This window comes from Cololabis saira, chromosome 15, assembly GCF_033807715.1.
Source record: "Cololabis saira isolate AMF1-May2022 chromosome 15, fColSai1.1, whole genome shotgun sequence".
NCBI classification, from domain to species: domain Eukaryota; kingdom Metazoa; phylum Chordata; class Actinopteri; order Beloniformes; family Belonidae; genus Cololabis; species Cololabis saira.
In genome coordinates, this window is record NC_084601.1 from 1162614 (window position 1) to 1178304 (window position 15691).

A 15691-nucleotide genomic window follows, 5' to 3' on the forward strand; every position below is an offset into this window, starting at 1 on the left:
ATAGATGGGAGTTAGACATAAACTGGTGATGGTAAGTGTTTGTTTTTTAGCAGCCAAATCCAAACCAAAAAAAATAATAAAAGAATGTAAGCTGATGCAATAAGGATGATTGTTAAGTTAGGAGTCCTTGTGTCTAACTTGCATTTTGTTTTTATTGTGATAATCTTTGCAAAAATGAAAATGTAAACAACATTTATGTGAATTAAGAGATAGTAATTTGCTTAAAACACGATCTGATGGCTGAAATTTTATCAGCAGGGAAACAAGTATGATCAATAATGTAGTTTTTCAAAAATAATGCATATGATACACTATAACCAGAACATAATTATTTTGACAGGTGTGTGTATATTTGTATATATGTACTAGTTTAGTAAAGTTTAGGATATAAAGTTCAGATGTAATGTATAGCGTTTTTCTTTAGCGTTAGAGTTTTGTTATAAAAGACATTGATCTCCGGGCGCCTGCAGAAACACCACCTGCATACTGCCTTTTCTCACACAGTTTTATTTTATTGACTTATTATATTTATTAGGGCCTTCGCACTTACAGTGCGAAGGCCCTATTGTATCTGTAGGAATTCTTTCTTTCTTTTTTTAAAAATTTTTCTTCTGACGAAAGGAGGGCCTTTTTTCCCCCTAAACGTGCCCAAAAAGTCACCAAATTTTGCAGGCAAGCCAGGCCTGGCGAAAAATTAGATATTTAATGGTTTACATTAATGTACGTGGTAAAATGGCTCAACAGCGCCCCCTTGAAAACTTTGTGCCTCAAGCCCCACGATACGGTTTGACGTACATGCACGAAAATCGGTACACACCTGTATCATGGCCCAACTTAAAGAAAAGTCTCTTGTAGTCATGCCCGAAACCGAACAGGATGTCGGCCATTTTGAATTAATCGTGTCATTTTGGCGAAATTTATGCCATTCCTTCGGCAGTTAATTCAGCCCGAAACCGTAACGTGCACCCAGGTGTGTTATACATCAACATGTGCGTCTCCATCCTCCGACACCACGCATTACTTTTCTCTTTCAAAAGCGTTACCGTGGCGACACTAGATGCCAAAATGCGCACCCACCCTTCATCTGGTTGGTTCAGACAGAAAAAACTTTGCGCCTCAAGCCCCATAATACGCTTTGACGTACATGAACGAAAATCGGTACACACCTGTATCATGTCGCAACTAAAAGAAAAGTCTCTTGGCGCCATGGCCGAAACCCAACAGGAAGTCGGCCATTTTGAACATTCTGAATTCATCGCGTAATTTTGGAGCAATATATGCCATTCCTTCGAGAGTTAATTCAGCCCAAACCGTATCGTGAACCCAGGTGTGTTATACATCAAAATGTGCGTCACCCTCCTGCGACCACACGCATTACTTTTCTCTTTCAAAAGCGTTACCGTGGCGACGCTAGACGCTAAAAAGCGCGCCCACCCTTCATCTGGTTGGTTCAGACAGAAAAAAATTTTGCGCCTCAAGCCCCACAATACGGTTTGACGTACATGAACGAAAATTGGTACACACCTGTATCATGTCGTAACTAAAAGAAAAAGTCTCTTGGCGCCATGGCCGAAACCGAACAGGAAGTCGGCCATTTTGAACATTCTGAATTAATTGCGTAATTTTGGAGCAATATATGCCATTCCTTCGAGAGTTAATTCAGCCCAAACCGTATCGTGAACCCAGATGTGTTATACATCAAAATGTGCGTCTCCATCCTGCGACCACACGCATTACTTTTCTCTTTCAAAATTGTTACCGTGGCGACGCTAGACGCCAACAAGCGCACCCCCCCTTCATCTGATTGGTCCATATTTGATAGTTCCCCAAAAGGCACCAAATTTGGCACGCAAGCCAGGCATGGCGATAAATTTGATATTTAATGGTTTGCATTAATGGGCGTGGCCTAACGGCTCAACAGCGCCCCCCGGAAAACTTTGTGCCTCAAGCCCCACAATACGGTTTGACGTACATGGACGAAAATCGCTACACACCTGTATCATGGCACAACTTAAAGAAAAGTCTCTTGGCGTCATGCCCGAAACCGAACAGGAAGTCGGCCATTTTGAATTAATCGTGTCACTTTGGCGCAATTTATGCCATTCCTTCGGCAGTTAATTCAGCCCGAACCGTAACGTGCACCCAGGTGTGTTATACATCAAAATGTGCGTCTCCATCCTCCGACACCACGCATTACTTTTCTCTTTCAAAAGCGTTACCGTGGCGACGCTAGACGCCAAAAAGCGCGCCCACCCTTCATCTGGTTGGTTCAGACAGAAAAAACTTTGCGCCTCAAGCCCCACAATACGGTTTGACGTACATGCACGAAAATCGCTACACACCTGTATCATGGCACAACTTAAAGAAAAGTCTCTTGGAGCCATGGCCGAAACCGAACAGGATGTCGGCCATTTTGAATAAATTGTGTCATTTTGGCGAAATTTATGCCATTCCTTCGGCAGTTAATTCAGCCCGAACCGTAACGTGCACCCAGGTGTGTTATACATCAAAATGCGCGTCTACATCCTGCGACACCACGCATTACTTTTCTCTTTCAAAAGTGGCGACGCTAGACACCAAAAGGCGCGCCCCCCCCTTCATGTGATTGGTCCATATTTGATAGTTCTCCAAAAGTCACCAAATTTTGCATGCAAGCCAGACTTGGCGATAAATTTGATATTTCATGGTTTGCATTAATGGGCGTGGCCTAACGGCTCAACAGCGCCCCCTAGAATACTTTTCTCTGCCATAACTTTTGAATGGTTTGACATAGGAAGTTGTGGGTGGTGTCATGGGACTCTGTATTGAGTCCTTAAGCTTCGTTGGCCTTAATTAGCCCCGCCCCTTCTTCTGATTGGTTGTCCCGATTTTCTGCTATAACATTGGAATGGTTTGACATAGAGAGTCCTGGGTGGTGTCATCAGATTCTTTATGGAGTCCTTGACCTTCATTGGCCAGAATTAGCCCCGCCTCTTCTTCTGATTGGTTGTCCCTTTTTTCTGCTATAACTTTTTAATGGTTTGACAGGAAGTTGTGGGTGGTGTCATGGGACTTTGTACTGCGTTCTTAAGCTTCGTTGGCCTTAATTAGCCCCGCCCCTTCTTCTGATTGGTTGTCCCGATTTTCTGCTATAACTTTGGAATGGTTTGACATATGAAGTCGTGGGTGGTGTCTTTTCTGATATGCTTATGGGGGGCGGTGGCCGTGAGTGCGAGGGCCCGTTCATCGCTGCTTGCAGCTTTAATTTTGTTTAAATCTTCTAAAGTTTGAGCATTTCCAGCATGCTTGCCGTCAGTCAGAGGATGCAGCGTTGTGTTTCGGGGGCAGATGAACTTTGTAACTTTGTCCCTCAGTCTGTCCAGACGTTGCATGACCTGTTTTTTCCAGAATAGCAGGCTCGGCCTGAGCCGGTGGCTCCGCTCTCCGGCTGTTTAGGGTCTAAACTGCTTCCTAATAGAATGTCCTTCGGGTTTTGACATTTATTGTCTAATTTGTTATTTTTGAGAATGAGCTCTGCTGCAGCCACAATAGCTGCTCATTATTAACCACAAATACAAACTGATTGTATGGGAGGAAAATAAAACTGAAAATTACTTTTTTAACTTTTGTGAAACAAAATATATATAAATTCACAGAATTTTTATTTTACTATTATAATAATATGGCTTGAAAAATTATGTGAATTACTGTAATGGTCTTTTGCAGTAATTTGCCATGACGTGATCTGATCTTTGTCTAAGTCGCGGTAACAAACACTGTTAAAGCTGGTGACACACAATTAATATTTAGTCTTTTAGGGAGGGATGAAGTGTTCAGTAAAGACTTTAATACCAGAAAAATGGTTGATTCCAAATGGGGTTGCCGCGTGTGTGAGTGACTGTGTTTCCATGCATCAATAACCCTTTTAAAACCCGAATATTAGCAATAACCCGAATTTGCACGGCCATGTAAACACCCTTTGAATAACCTGAATTTGCTCATATTCCGGTTTTTAAAAACCCCAATATGACCCCTGGGTTACTCCTTTTAAAACCTGAATATTGGGTCATGTAAACACCAAACGGAATATCCCCATCAAACGGAACAGGAATTTGTTTTCTGCTCATGCTCAGCTGTTACATGACAGAGCAACCGTCACACACACACACACACACACACACACACACACACACACACACACACACACACACACACACACACACACACACATACACACACACACACACACACACAATAAAATTCCTATACTGCCCTAATAGATTTGCTGTTCATCTTAAAAACTATTGGGTTCAGTATCCGATATAATTCCTGGAACGGTGACTGCAGGTAGAAGACTGTCATCCATGCTTAGTAAATGCTAGTGTGAACTGCTCTGCTCTATCTGGGTAAACCTGCTCCAATCTGCAGAGGAATATCACATTTTGGGAGTAAATGAAAACCTTCTCCGTCTTTGTCCTCTCTCCTCTTCAGTTTGACAGTGGCGAGGCCGCCAGCACGGCTTAACTTCACTTCAGCGAGTTTTAACAGCTAATCTGCCAGATGGTGAGCTGTACTGGAGCCGAGATGGAGAAGCTCCCAGGTTAACTCGTCTGAACGCAGCCCAAGTCAGTGATCCAGCAGACAGCACGCACAGGTGGGAGGCTTCATTACATCCTCTACTCTCAAGCCCAGGACACAAAATAGCCCAAAACTCTTTGTTTTCTGGTTAAACAGTAAGAAAAGATCAACTACATTACACCGACTGCTCTGCAGGGATTTAAAGTCTCTCGTATCAGAGCTGTTTTATTTAGCAAGCCTGTGCCAAGCACTCCATGTGATTTTCCTCTTTTCTTTTCTTCTTAAAATTAATCAGCAAGCTGCTTCTGCTGTGTCTGGGAAATGCTTTTTTTTCTATTCAACAAGATTAAAATTGAGCGTTTACAGGTGAATCATTTCACTCTTTTATTCAATCACTGATGTGCTCTGTCAGTTTTTGGAAATCGCATAACTGACGGCTTCTCCAAGCTGCTGTCAGATATAATTGAAGCATGATTTTATCATTTTCTGTTTTGTGTATTAAAAGATCCAGGCCGCCCATAGATGCATCGTGGGTGGGGAAGTTGGTTACTTACTGCGAGCAGACATCGTTTTTTAAGGTTTTTGCTCTGAGACTGCTTTAGATTGAAACCTGCAGATAGTTTCAGTTTGTGCATCTTTTTCATTTGTGTTGAGCTGGAGTGGTTCACCTGATGTTTGATTGTGTGACATGTTGATTTGCATTTGCATATTTGCAGATAGAGCAAACTCCTATTTTCATGGCCAAAGTTGTATTGATATTTGAACGGGCTTTTTGTCGAGGGGTTTGCTGGTGCGGTGGTCTGATCACATAGTGCCACCCGCTATCTAAACTAATCCCTTCCTCGAGGGAAGGAGGCAAGAACGAGCACGTAAGCTAAAGTGTGAACACGTATAAAGAGAAGCTCATACGTCCAAAGGCAGTTGAGGGTTTTTGAGACTGTTTCAGTGTTTAAATCAGAGTACAGAAGATCAGAATATTCAAACTGATAACGGAATGGAGACGGATTTTCCTGCAGAATCTCTGGTTCTAAAAGGATGCTACGATCATCCCTGATCATAAAACCGCTCACTTTGAAATGTGTATGGGGGGGGGGGTCTCTAAGGAGAGGCCAGCGACGCTCTAATCCAAGACAGGGGAGGCCGAGAGCTGATTAACCGACAGAGGACAGCTCCGTGTGTGTCCTTACTGTCTTCAGATCTTAGCAAATCTGATTTCCTGCAGGTTTAGACTGAGTGTCGCCGTCTCATCCCTGTCTCATCTTTTTATCCTTTATCCCCCGTTCCCTCTACGACCCTTCCTCCATAAATTCTTTGCTTCTTTGCCCCCCCCCCCCCCCCCCCCCTCCTACTTACTTGTCTTTAAGTCCATTCCTACATCTTTCCAGCAATTCCTCCGTCATCATACCCTCTTCCCCTCGTTCCTCAAGGATTAGATCTTTGGGTTGCCACGGCAGCCACACTATCCCAGCCTGCGTAGCAGGGATTGTTCAGCCCGCTGATTGAACAAGCACCCGCTTACACCGTCAGCAGTGAAACAGGACGTGTTGTCACAGAGATGTCTGGACTTCAAGGAGGGTCTGAGGGTTTTTGGGGACTGGCTTTCTGTGAATGTTTCCATGCTTCTAAAGCATGTATAGTAAACGCTTCAGAAAAGAAGATCAAGCAAAGGTTCTGGGGCCTCATTTAGAAAAGAGCGTAGGATTCATACTAAAAGTGTACGTGCGCTCAAAATCCGAAAATGGTGTGCGCACAAAAAAATCCTGATTTATAAAACCGTGTGCATGCACACCTGCACGCAATTAAATTTTATTTATATAGCGTCTAATAAAACAAAAGTTGTCTCCAGACGCTTTCCAGAGACCCAGAACATGAACATAAACCCCCGAGCAATTATTACATAAACAATGGCAGGTAAAAACTCCCCTAGTGGGAGAAAAACCTTAAGCCAAACAGTGGCAAGAAAAACTCCCCTTTAGGAGGGAAGAAACCTGGACCAGAGCCAGGACCATAAGGGGTGAACCTCCTGCCGAAGGCCAGACTGGGGGGTCGGGGACATCAGCAGCACAGCAGGCAGGTGGAAGCAGCAGCGGGATGACCTGGGGTGGGGACCACAGGCAGGTGGAAGCAGCAACGGGATGACCGGGGGTGGGGACCGCAGGCCAGCACGCAGCTCCCGAAGCTCCGGCCCAATCAGCAAGCCCCAGGTTAGGTTCAGGGTCGGGAAAAGGTTGAGAAGGGGCAGGGCCAGGGAGAGGAGTCTTGACGGACAAATCTCTCCCCCGCCTGACCGGGCCGTTACCCTGCCCCTCTCACTCCCACGCTGCAGGTTCCGGTGTTGTGCATTCAGAGATGCTCTTCACCACCAGCAGAGGATGCTGCACCATGTACAAAAGAGAAAAAGGGGGGGCCAGTACAATAAACTACAGGAGCGATGGACAAAAATGATAGCTATGAGATACTTATAATAAATAAAAATGGAGAAGAGAGGAAGGGAAGAGGAGAGGAGAAGAAGGGTGAGAGGCACCGCCCAGTGGATCATGTCGGTGCCCCCCTGGGGCATAAGTCTATAGCAGCATATCTACCACCAAGCTATGTTTGAGACTAACTATTATAGTCTATTCTATAGCTGCAACTATGACTACTGACGCTAACACCCTAGAGTTTACAGTGTTCTCTAAATCACAGTCCAGCTGGAAGGTTGCGCACGTGAATTCGCCTCATACCCCGCCCTCTACACGCTCTACCACTTTATACCATGAATGGTCAATGCAAAGTAGTTCATGACTGTATTTGCATATAAATGAGCCTGCTGAGCATGTGCAGCGGCTCCTGCAGCCTGTTTCTGCTGCGTCAGGATGAATGAGACGTGTCGAGCCACCGTGCCACTAAATTTCACGGAGCCTGAGATGGAGATGAGGTGGAGGCAGGAAAACCACATTATTTGGTGGTCACAGTAGTGGCATCACTAACAAAATTAAAGCGAGTGAGTGTCAGCACGTCATTGCTGCGCTAAACGCCGTGGGTGCCACGGACAGATGGTGCAGAAGAAAAAAAAAGAAGTGGTGCGATTTGAAGGTGGAGGCCAAGAGGAGAGTGGCCCGGCACTCGTTTGTTCTGTCCTCAGTCACTCTACGGTTGTCGCGGTGGGTGACGAGGAGGTTCCCGGTGTGTCCTGCACTACTGCTCCAGCAGCAACACCAGTACCAGCAACAGTACCAGCACCAGCACCAGTACCAGCTGCAGCAGCACCAGTACCAGCACCAGCACCAGTACCAGCACCAGTACCAGTACCAGCAGCACCAGAGTCTGGACTGACGCTGAGCTTCAAACACAGAGGGACATGATCAGCGCTATTATATTATAAGTCTGATATGTGATGACATTAAAAGTATGACATGAATCTGGCTTCATTTCACCACCTCACCGCCTGCGTTGCCAGTTCCCCATATCTTCAAAATGTTCGTGCGCTAGGATCAAAGTTTGCGTAAAGACACGCACATTTTCCCGTTAAGTTTTTTTTTATAAATCCCAACCTTTGCGTAGAAGGTGGCGTGCGCATCTTTCAAGCCCTGTTTTGTGCGCAAGCGAGCTTTATAAATGAGGCCGCTGGTCACTGAAATGCTCAACTAGGTGTTTGAGCTTGTAAATATTCAATACTCGTCATCATTGGAATGCTCTCAAGTCCCTTTTCTGTGCAAATGGAAATACAATTTGGCCACTCATACGCTCAGGAAGTATATTGTACGTGTGATGAAGTTTACTAAAACAGCACACTTACTCAGCATCTTTAACCACTTCTTGGGTCGTCCAAATCTCCATGTCAGCACCATTTTATTTAGCTATTACAGAGGGGCAATCAATACGGTGTGCTCCTTTCTCCATGGGACTTAAAACTAACGGCAGCTTGGTGCTGACGTTTGCAGGCGGACCCTTAACACTGCAGAGCTTCTTCATCACTGGAAAGACACTGACTGCAGTAACCTGTCAAATAAAAGCTCCAAATAAGTAATTCATGAGCCCATAAGTGTGCCTGAGGTTATTTCTACCAAGGGTTTATAATACTTTTCTGGCTTTGTCACGGGTTTATGATCTAAATAAGCTTCACACCACATTAAATCGTATATCCTCAGCTATTAGCACACATATGGATACAATATGCGTGTGCAGCATGTACTTCCAGATTGCTTCACTGCTCATTAGCCAGTAAACAGAGGGCTTGTTTTGTGCTTCATATGCATGACATTACAGCTTTGTTATTGGTCAGATTTCCTAGTTCTCATTCAGCAGATGCACATACTAATTTATCTTAACTATAACTGCCCTTTTAACTCAAACAGGATGAAGAAAGCAGTTCTTCTTGCTCTGGCAAGGAGCTTAAGCTGTCGTACGATGTCTCGTATAAACTTGGTCTGCAACTCAACACAACAGTTGATTACGCAGCGATTAAACCTCCAGCTTGTCACATACATTCACTCAGGGATTTGCTGTATCGACTTTACCATGTAAACATGTAATGCATCACTTTTGGACATGCTGTATATTTAGATGGATTCTCATAAAGGTCATGGAGTTGGTAAAGTATGTTAAGTAAAAAAGTAATAATGAAGACTGACGGACAAGAAAGAAACTGGGAGTCATTTATTATCATCCTCCTCCTCTCCAATCCTCTCATCATGACCACGTTAGTTATTATTATACAATGATAATTACTGCTGGTAGGATTTCTTTTTATTTATTTTATTTTTTGTGTAATTAAGTGCATCAGTCACAGGTGAAGGAGGATGACAGTTGATGTAAACCTCCGGGTGTGACATAATTGACATCAAAGAGACCAATACCAATATGTTAAAGACGGCTCTGAAGGTTCTGGACCAAGCAAGCAGCAAGTATGAACTGACAAATAGTTTTTAGATACTCAAAGTTAAAATGATCAAATACTATATTTGTTGTTGTTTTCTAAGTAAATATCCACTGTTTCCATATACCGTATTATTGCGACCATTAGGCGCATATAAACGTCTTGGTTTTTTTTTTTAAATGTGCCACGCGCCCATTGACGCAATGCGCCCATTGTATTATTGTATAGGCTGATTTATGGTTCCGCGTTACACCGACGCAGAGCCGACAGCGTAGGGCTGCGTCGACTTAACGCGGAACCATAAGGCGGACGTGATTGAGGCCACCATGAGAACGTTAAAGGAGGAAGGGGGGCACATGAATAGCCCGTGATTGCCCGGCGGCGGGACACCTGGAGGGGACGGGGAGACTCGGCCTCGCTACCGAGAACGAGACGCTGCTCCCGGGGGGAGCTGCGCCGCAGGGGCGGGCCGGAATGCTGGAGGAACCGCCGAGCGGCATGTCGGCTGCCGCTCGGTCGGCGGGCTCCCTCGTTTACTGTTGAAGGATTGTAGATGCGTGGGCTGACGTGTCTGCTGGGTTGGACTGTTGTTCGGGCTTTTGCAAAAGCCGGCATCATTTCCGAGGGGCCGCACGGCACGGAAAGTGACTCGGCTATCAGCGCGGCCAGAGAGCTGCTGGCTTGTGCCCGTGGCAGCGTAGCAGTTCTCCCGGTCGCAGCGCGATCGGGCTCGGATGAATGCGGAAACGGAGGATGACGATTTCGATGGGTTTGATTAATGTAATAACTTAAATAAAGGACAATCAAACTAAGTTTTGCTCCTGCTTTATTTCTAATGTTTTTTTTTTTCGCTCCGTGTGTGCAGGCAGCGCCTTTTCGGTCGGTGCGCCGTGTGTGTGTTTTAAATCCAAAAATGACACAAAAAACTGAGGGTGCGCCTTTCCACACGGCGCGCCGAATGGTCGCGAAAATACGGTATGTCCACTGCACAAAAGCCTGGTAAATAAATGTCTTAATGAGTATTTAGATGATCCATCCATCCCTCGTTTACCTCGAACAGCTTCCACCTGTCGTCAGATACTTACTTTTTTACTTAGGCCCGTCGCTGCTAGTGGAACGCGGCCACCGACGACTTTTCTCCATTTAACAGCATTTTGGGCTGTCTTTTCTGCCTCCCCCAGCTGATTCCATGGCTCGTCAGATAACCTACCCACATTGTCCTTCACAGCATTTTAACTTAAACCTAATCTGCTCTGAAAGGAGACTTTCCATGGAGGCAACTGTCCACCGGTGTTTCTGTGGCAGGAGGAGCCGGCCTGAGTGGTTTCCTGTGTGACTGCGAGGTCTTGCATGTTTGTGTGAGGGGCCGTTCTCTCTCTGTCTAAGTGTTGTGTGCTAACAGCAACACTCACACAATGGACACGCTGCATGTTTAAGAGCTGGCAGCAAACCGGGATGTGATTGGAAGGACAAATGAATGGAACTCAGAACTGATGTGTTGTCAGCTCTTCAGTCGGCTGCTCTGGACTGCACTCAATTTACCCGTGTGTGTGTGTGTGTGTGTGTGTGTGTGTGTGTGTGTGTGGGTTTGTGCAGGGTGGGGGTTAAACACACAACTGGTGCAGATAAACAATCCCTCCACATTTTCTCCACCTGTTAAAAGCAGGAAAGAGTTAGTAACAGGATTGCTGTGTGGTTTTTCTGCATGTTATTGTGTTCTGCAGAGACACGTGAAAAATAACCACTTTTCCTGAATGCACCTTTTAAAAACAACACTGCAGATAAAATGTAAGTTTGTCCTAATGTTAGAGGACTGAGACGTCAACGTACGAGACGTTTTCTGTAGACTAGATATTACATCTTTATCCTTAAAAGCCTCTCTTATACTGTAGCTTGGATCTCTTAGAGAATGCAAAGTTGGAACCCCACTTGGGTTTGTTAAGATGCCATATTTTATTCATGCGTGCTGCGAGGCTGTCTCCAGGATTGGCTTTTTATGCACACACCATTTCCAAGATTATAGCAAATATTTGCTCTGAATGTATTGATTCATAAAACCTGCTGCTAAGGACCCCATCAGATGAACACATCGCCAAATGTTATTTGGAAGTATATATTGTTTGCTTTTAATAGACAAAAGTAAATAAAAAATACCACATGCTGCAGGGGATTAGACCGCAGTACAACACGAGCTTGTTACATAAAAAGTGAAAGAAATGCACTTACCAGCACACTTCAGCTTCATGAGGGAATGTTCTCTCCCTTTTCGTTGTCTCGCAACAGCAGATTTTATTCCTTTTTTATTTTTAGTAAAACAAAACAAAGCTACCCAGACATAAAATTTATAGCGGGTACTATTACTAGAACATTCCTTAGTAAATGGCATTTTTGTCTCAGTATACAAGACATTCCCACGCACGCACAAGATCACAACTCAGTCACACGCTGCTCTTCTTCTGTTGAGGTTAAGACGTAGAGCAGTTATTTAGTTATTTAGCTGCTTGCTCGCTGAGTTAGTTGGTTAGTTTTTCCAGCTGAATCTGATTCTTTTAAATCTTCCATCAGCTTTTGGATGTTTAGCCAAACTTTCACTTTTTGAAAATTTGTCATTTTAAAGAAATGCAAGTCCGGCCGGTGCTGGGTGGTCGGGGTTCTCCTGGGTCCCGGGCTGAACCGTAGGTTCCCTGGCTTTTAATCTCTACCTGTCGCTCGTCTTCGCTCTGTGATTAATGAATTGTAGAAAGATGGCAATTCTGCCCTCTATAAGATAGAACCACTACTAGTATCGATTAAGAAAGGAGAATAAGAAATCCTTTGGCATCCGCCCTTTCTTTCCTGCTATTCTTTATATTATGAGATGATGCACATTTTAGTTTGAAAGGTTTGTCAGAAATCAATTGACATCCTATTGAGCTTTTTTGAAGACTACAAGATCAACTGAGTTGTCAAGTCAATAATTTAGAAGTTAATCACTAGTGCTCTGGCCCTGGTTTACAGCTTATTGATGGCGTGACAGGGACAAGAAAACAGGAAAAAATTCAAAATCAGTTTGAAAATGTGTTCCAGATGTCAGACTGGAAGTGGTGGATTTTATTGTGAGGATAACGATGGCACATTGACTTTAGGGGAATTGAGACAGTGAGTTGAGTCCGAGCAGCAGAAGAAACGGGTCAGAGATTAGAGGTTTGGTTATGTTCTACAGAACAACACTGTTTCTATGTATCTGCATGCATGACAAAAGTATCAATAAAAAAGGTATAAAAACGTATAATGGGTTTGAATAAACCAGCATATTTCTTGGAATCTGTTGCTACTGCTACTTTTTTCACATTTTTTAATGCCATCATAACCATGTGTCAGGCAGGATTTGTAAGTCTGGCTTCACATTTCAGGAAGGTTCTCCATCCCAACCATGCTTGTGTTGCAGTTCCTTGATTTATAATCCAAAACACTGAAGCATCCGATGCCGGCTCATGTTTGCGGCTCTGCTGTAGCAGCGTTGCCCCTCCAGGACAGTCTGAGGTTTGTGCATCAGTCTGGCACACTTCTGGCTGTGTTTTTGTTGTTCTTGGTCCTTTTGACTCCCTTTTGGAAAACACGACGATCTGTCTTTGGAGTGAACCCAAGGCTGTTTTCACATTTACAGGCTCAAATCGGTTTAGAAGAGCTGGAGTTTGTTTTCCAGCTTGGGGGTGTGAGTTCTTTCCCCCGGTATGAACACAGTAATAATTGTACACGGGTGCCGACTGAAACTCCCCAAAACAGGTGGCCTCGTTTAAGAACTCGGATTTCTCCTCCTGATGATGAAGCATACCAAACCAAAACAAGGCCAAGAGCCTGAAATTGCAGGATTTGATTCTTTCAATTTAGTTTTTTTTTTTTTCTTGAGGGGTCAAAACTAATCAATATCAAGTATTTTACAGTTCTGTATGATAATGCTTCAACCTCCTGCACTGTGTTTTGCTATATGTCTTAAGCAGCTCCAGTGGATTAAAACCTGCAGCTATGCTTCATGTTCAGACTAAATTATTTAACAACAGTGATAAATACAACAATGTAAAGAATCACCAGCCAATCCAGAGGATTTCCAAATCATATAACATCAGGAGATTTCTTTAGAGAATTTTCCAGAAGCAGACATATCTGATAAATAAACAGAAGACTTTGTAGTGTAGGTTTGAAGTAACACATGTAGGTATGCATGCAAATTCACTTTTTTTCCGTATGAAAATGGACTAGCAGAAAAAAACTACTAACGTCTAGTATTGATGGTATTTAATCATACTTTACATTAATCCCTCTCAAATCTGTCCAAACATCCTCATTTCAAATGTTGCGAATGAAACAACATCCAAGTGCTGCCAGAGCTGAGACGTAAAGCTCCTGTGGGAGCTGAGTTATCGTTCTGCAATCCTCCCAACGTATGAGTCACAGACGGAGGGACTGCAGTCCCAGTGGACCTCGCTTTCTCAGCTCTGTTCTGGATGTTTTTGTCTAGTTTTCCTGCTCTGCCTGTAATATACGTGCAGTTTGTCCACATGTTCAGGTTCGTCTAGACAAGCACCCGCATTGTTGAATGTTTCTTGGTTCAGTACTACGCGGATGGTATGCGTGGTACCAGTGGCTTCCTCTAGGGAACTTACCTCCGTTTAGAAAATACAACAGCAAATTAAACAGCTAGGACAATATTGGAATAAGTTATCGTGTTTAATTAAAACCATAGGCTGTATAAAACAATGACCAACGCATTAGGTCAAGTCACCGCTTGGTTTCTAAAGAGCGGCTTTGAATGCCGTTTTTATTCATACGTGGTGCAGCCATGTTGCTCTGGAAGACGACACACAAACACGCCCACCGTGTGGCAAAGTTAGCTTTGTTCCCTGTTGCTTCTGCTGAAGTCTGTTAAATATCTGCAGAGCTGGCGTCACACGGCTACAGCAGGATATGGGTCAATGACGTGATGAAAAACAGATTTTTTTTCAATTCAAAAAAGGTTTTAATGGATAAAAAAATACCATATATATGACCTACCTGTCCCACATATGGATTCACTTGAATTTTACAAAAAATACTAGTTATTTGGGATTTTGTTGTTGTTTTAAGTGTCAAAATGTCATGTGGTGCGACCGTCCGACTCTGGTTTGAAAACCTTTCTTGAAATCACTCTAAATGTTTTTAAATCAATCTTCTTCTATCTGGCATGATTTCAGAAGTATCTTGTAGTGTGTAAGATTTATACACATTTGTAATTATATTCCCATCATAATATACAAACAAAGTTTGACTGATGTCCATTTATGAAATATCATGTGGCGCAACCATTAAAAAAATAACCATTTTTGTATAGCACTGAAAACTTATTAAAAAAAAGATGTCAAGATGTTAAGGAAATTAATTAATTTTAATATGAATCATGGTTGCACCACATGACCTTTTTTTAAGGCTAGTGCCAATTCATCTTGACAAGAAACTCTGAAATCACTTAATTTAAAATTTGAATATTAATTTATGTGTAGAGAAAACATTCTTAATGTTTGAATTATTGCAATAGATATTCTTTGTTTTATTATTTTAAAATTGACCTGTTGAAAATCCTTATTCGTCATTGACCCTTATACAGTTTAACATTTTGACTGACGAAGTCAGCTGATTCAGCTGATGCTTGTTAATCCAAACGGATGGTGGTTCCATCATGACGAGGAGGAAGACATGACGGCCGGCCAGAGGCTGAGCTGACTGTCAATCAATCATATTAGAAATAAATGTAATGCTTTATATAAAGTCTCCTGGCGGGCTGCAAAAACTAAAAAGAAATCCACCTCCCTCAGAGTTGTCATGAATGGGAAATAAAATGATTGAGACCAAAAGGGTTTTTGAACCATGCTTATGTATGTTTATTTTTGCTCTAAAGTTGGACATTTTGACCAGCCAATAAATTTCCCCTAGCGGCTGTTGAGGAACTGCCACCAAACTTGGTTTGACATGAGACTAAATGCAGAAGTAAGATGGTTGGCGCTAGATTTTAAACTATTTATAAGAAAATTAACTAAACCGTAAGAACAGAATAAATACACATTTATTTTCTTTCACTAGGGGTGGAATATATATTATCTCAAAACGGGATTTTCAAATGAACGGATGTATATGACTAACAATATACCGTTGACCACTATTGGCGCTAGTTCTTGGCAAACCAGTGTTCAGACGTGTAATCTGCTGATCAGGTCCAGCAATCAGTGCAACCAGTCGTCACATTTGACCATCTATTCTGCATTT

The 15691-nt window shown here is 43.2% G+C and overlaps 1 protein-coding gene across 1 annotated transcript in view; it reads left to right on the forward strand.

Moving 5' to 3' along the window:
- LOC133461213 (semaphorin-6D-like) overlaps positions 1-15691 on the forward strand; it is a 236928-nt gene that overhangs the window by 73642 nt on the left and 147595 nt on the right. Inside the window, 1 exon segment of the mRNA XM_061742029.1 lies at positions 4471-4633. The gene's annotated coding sequence lies outside the window, so the exon portion shown is untranslated.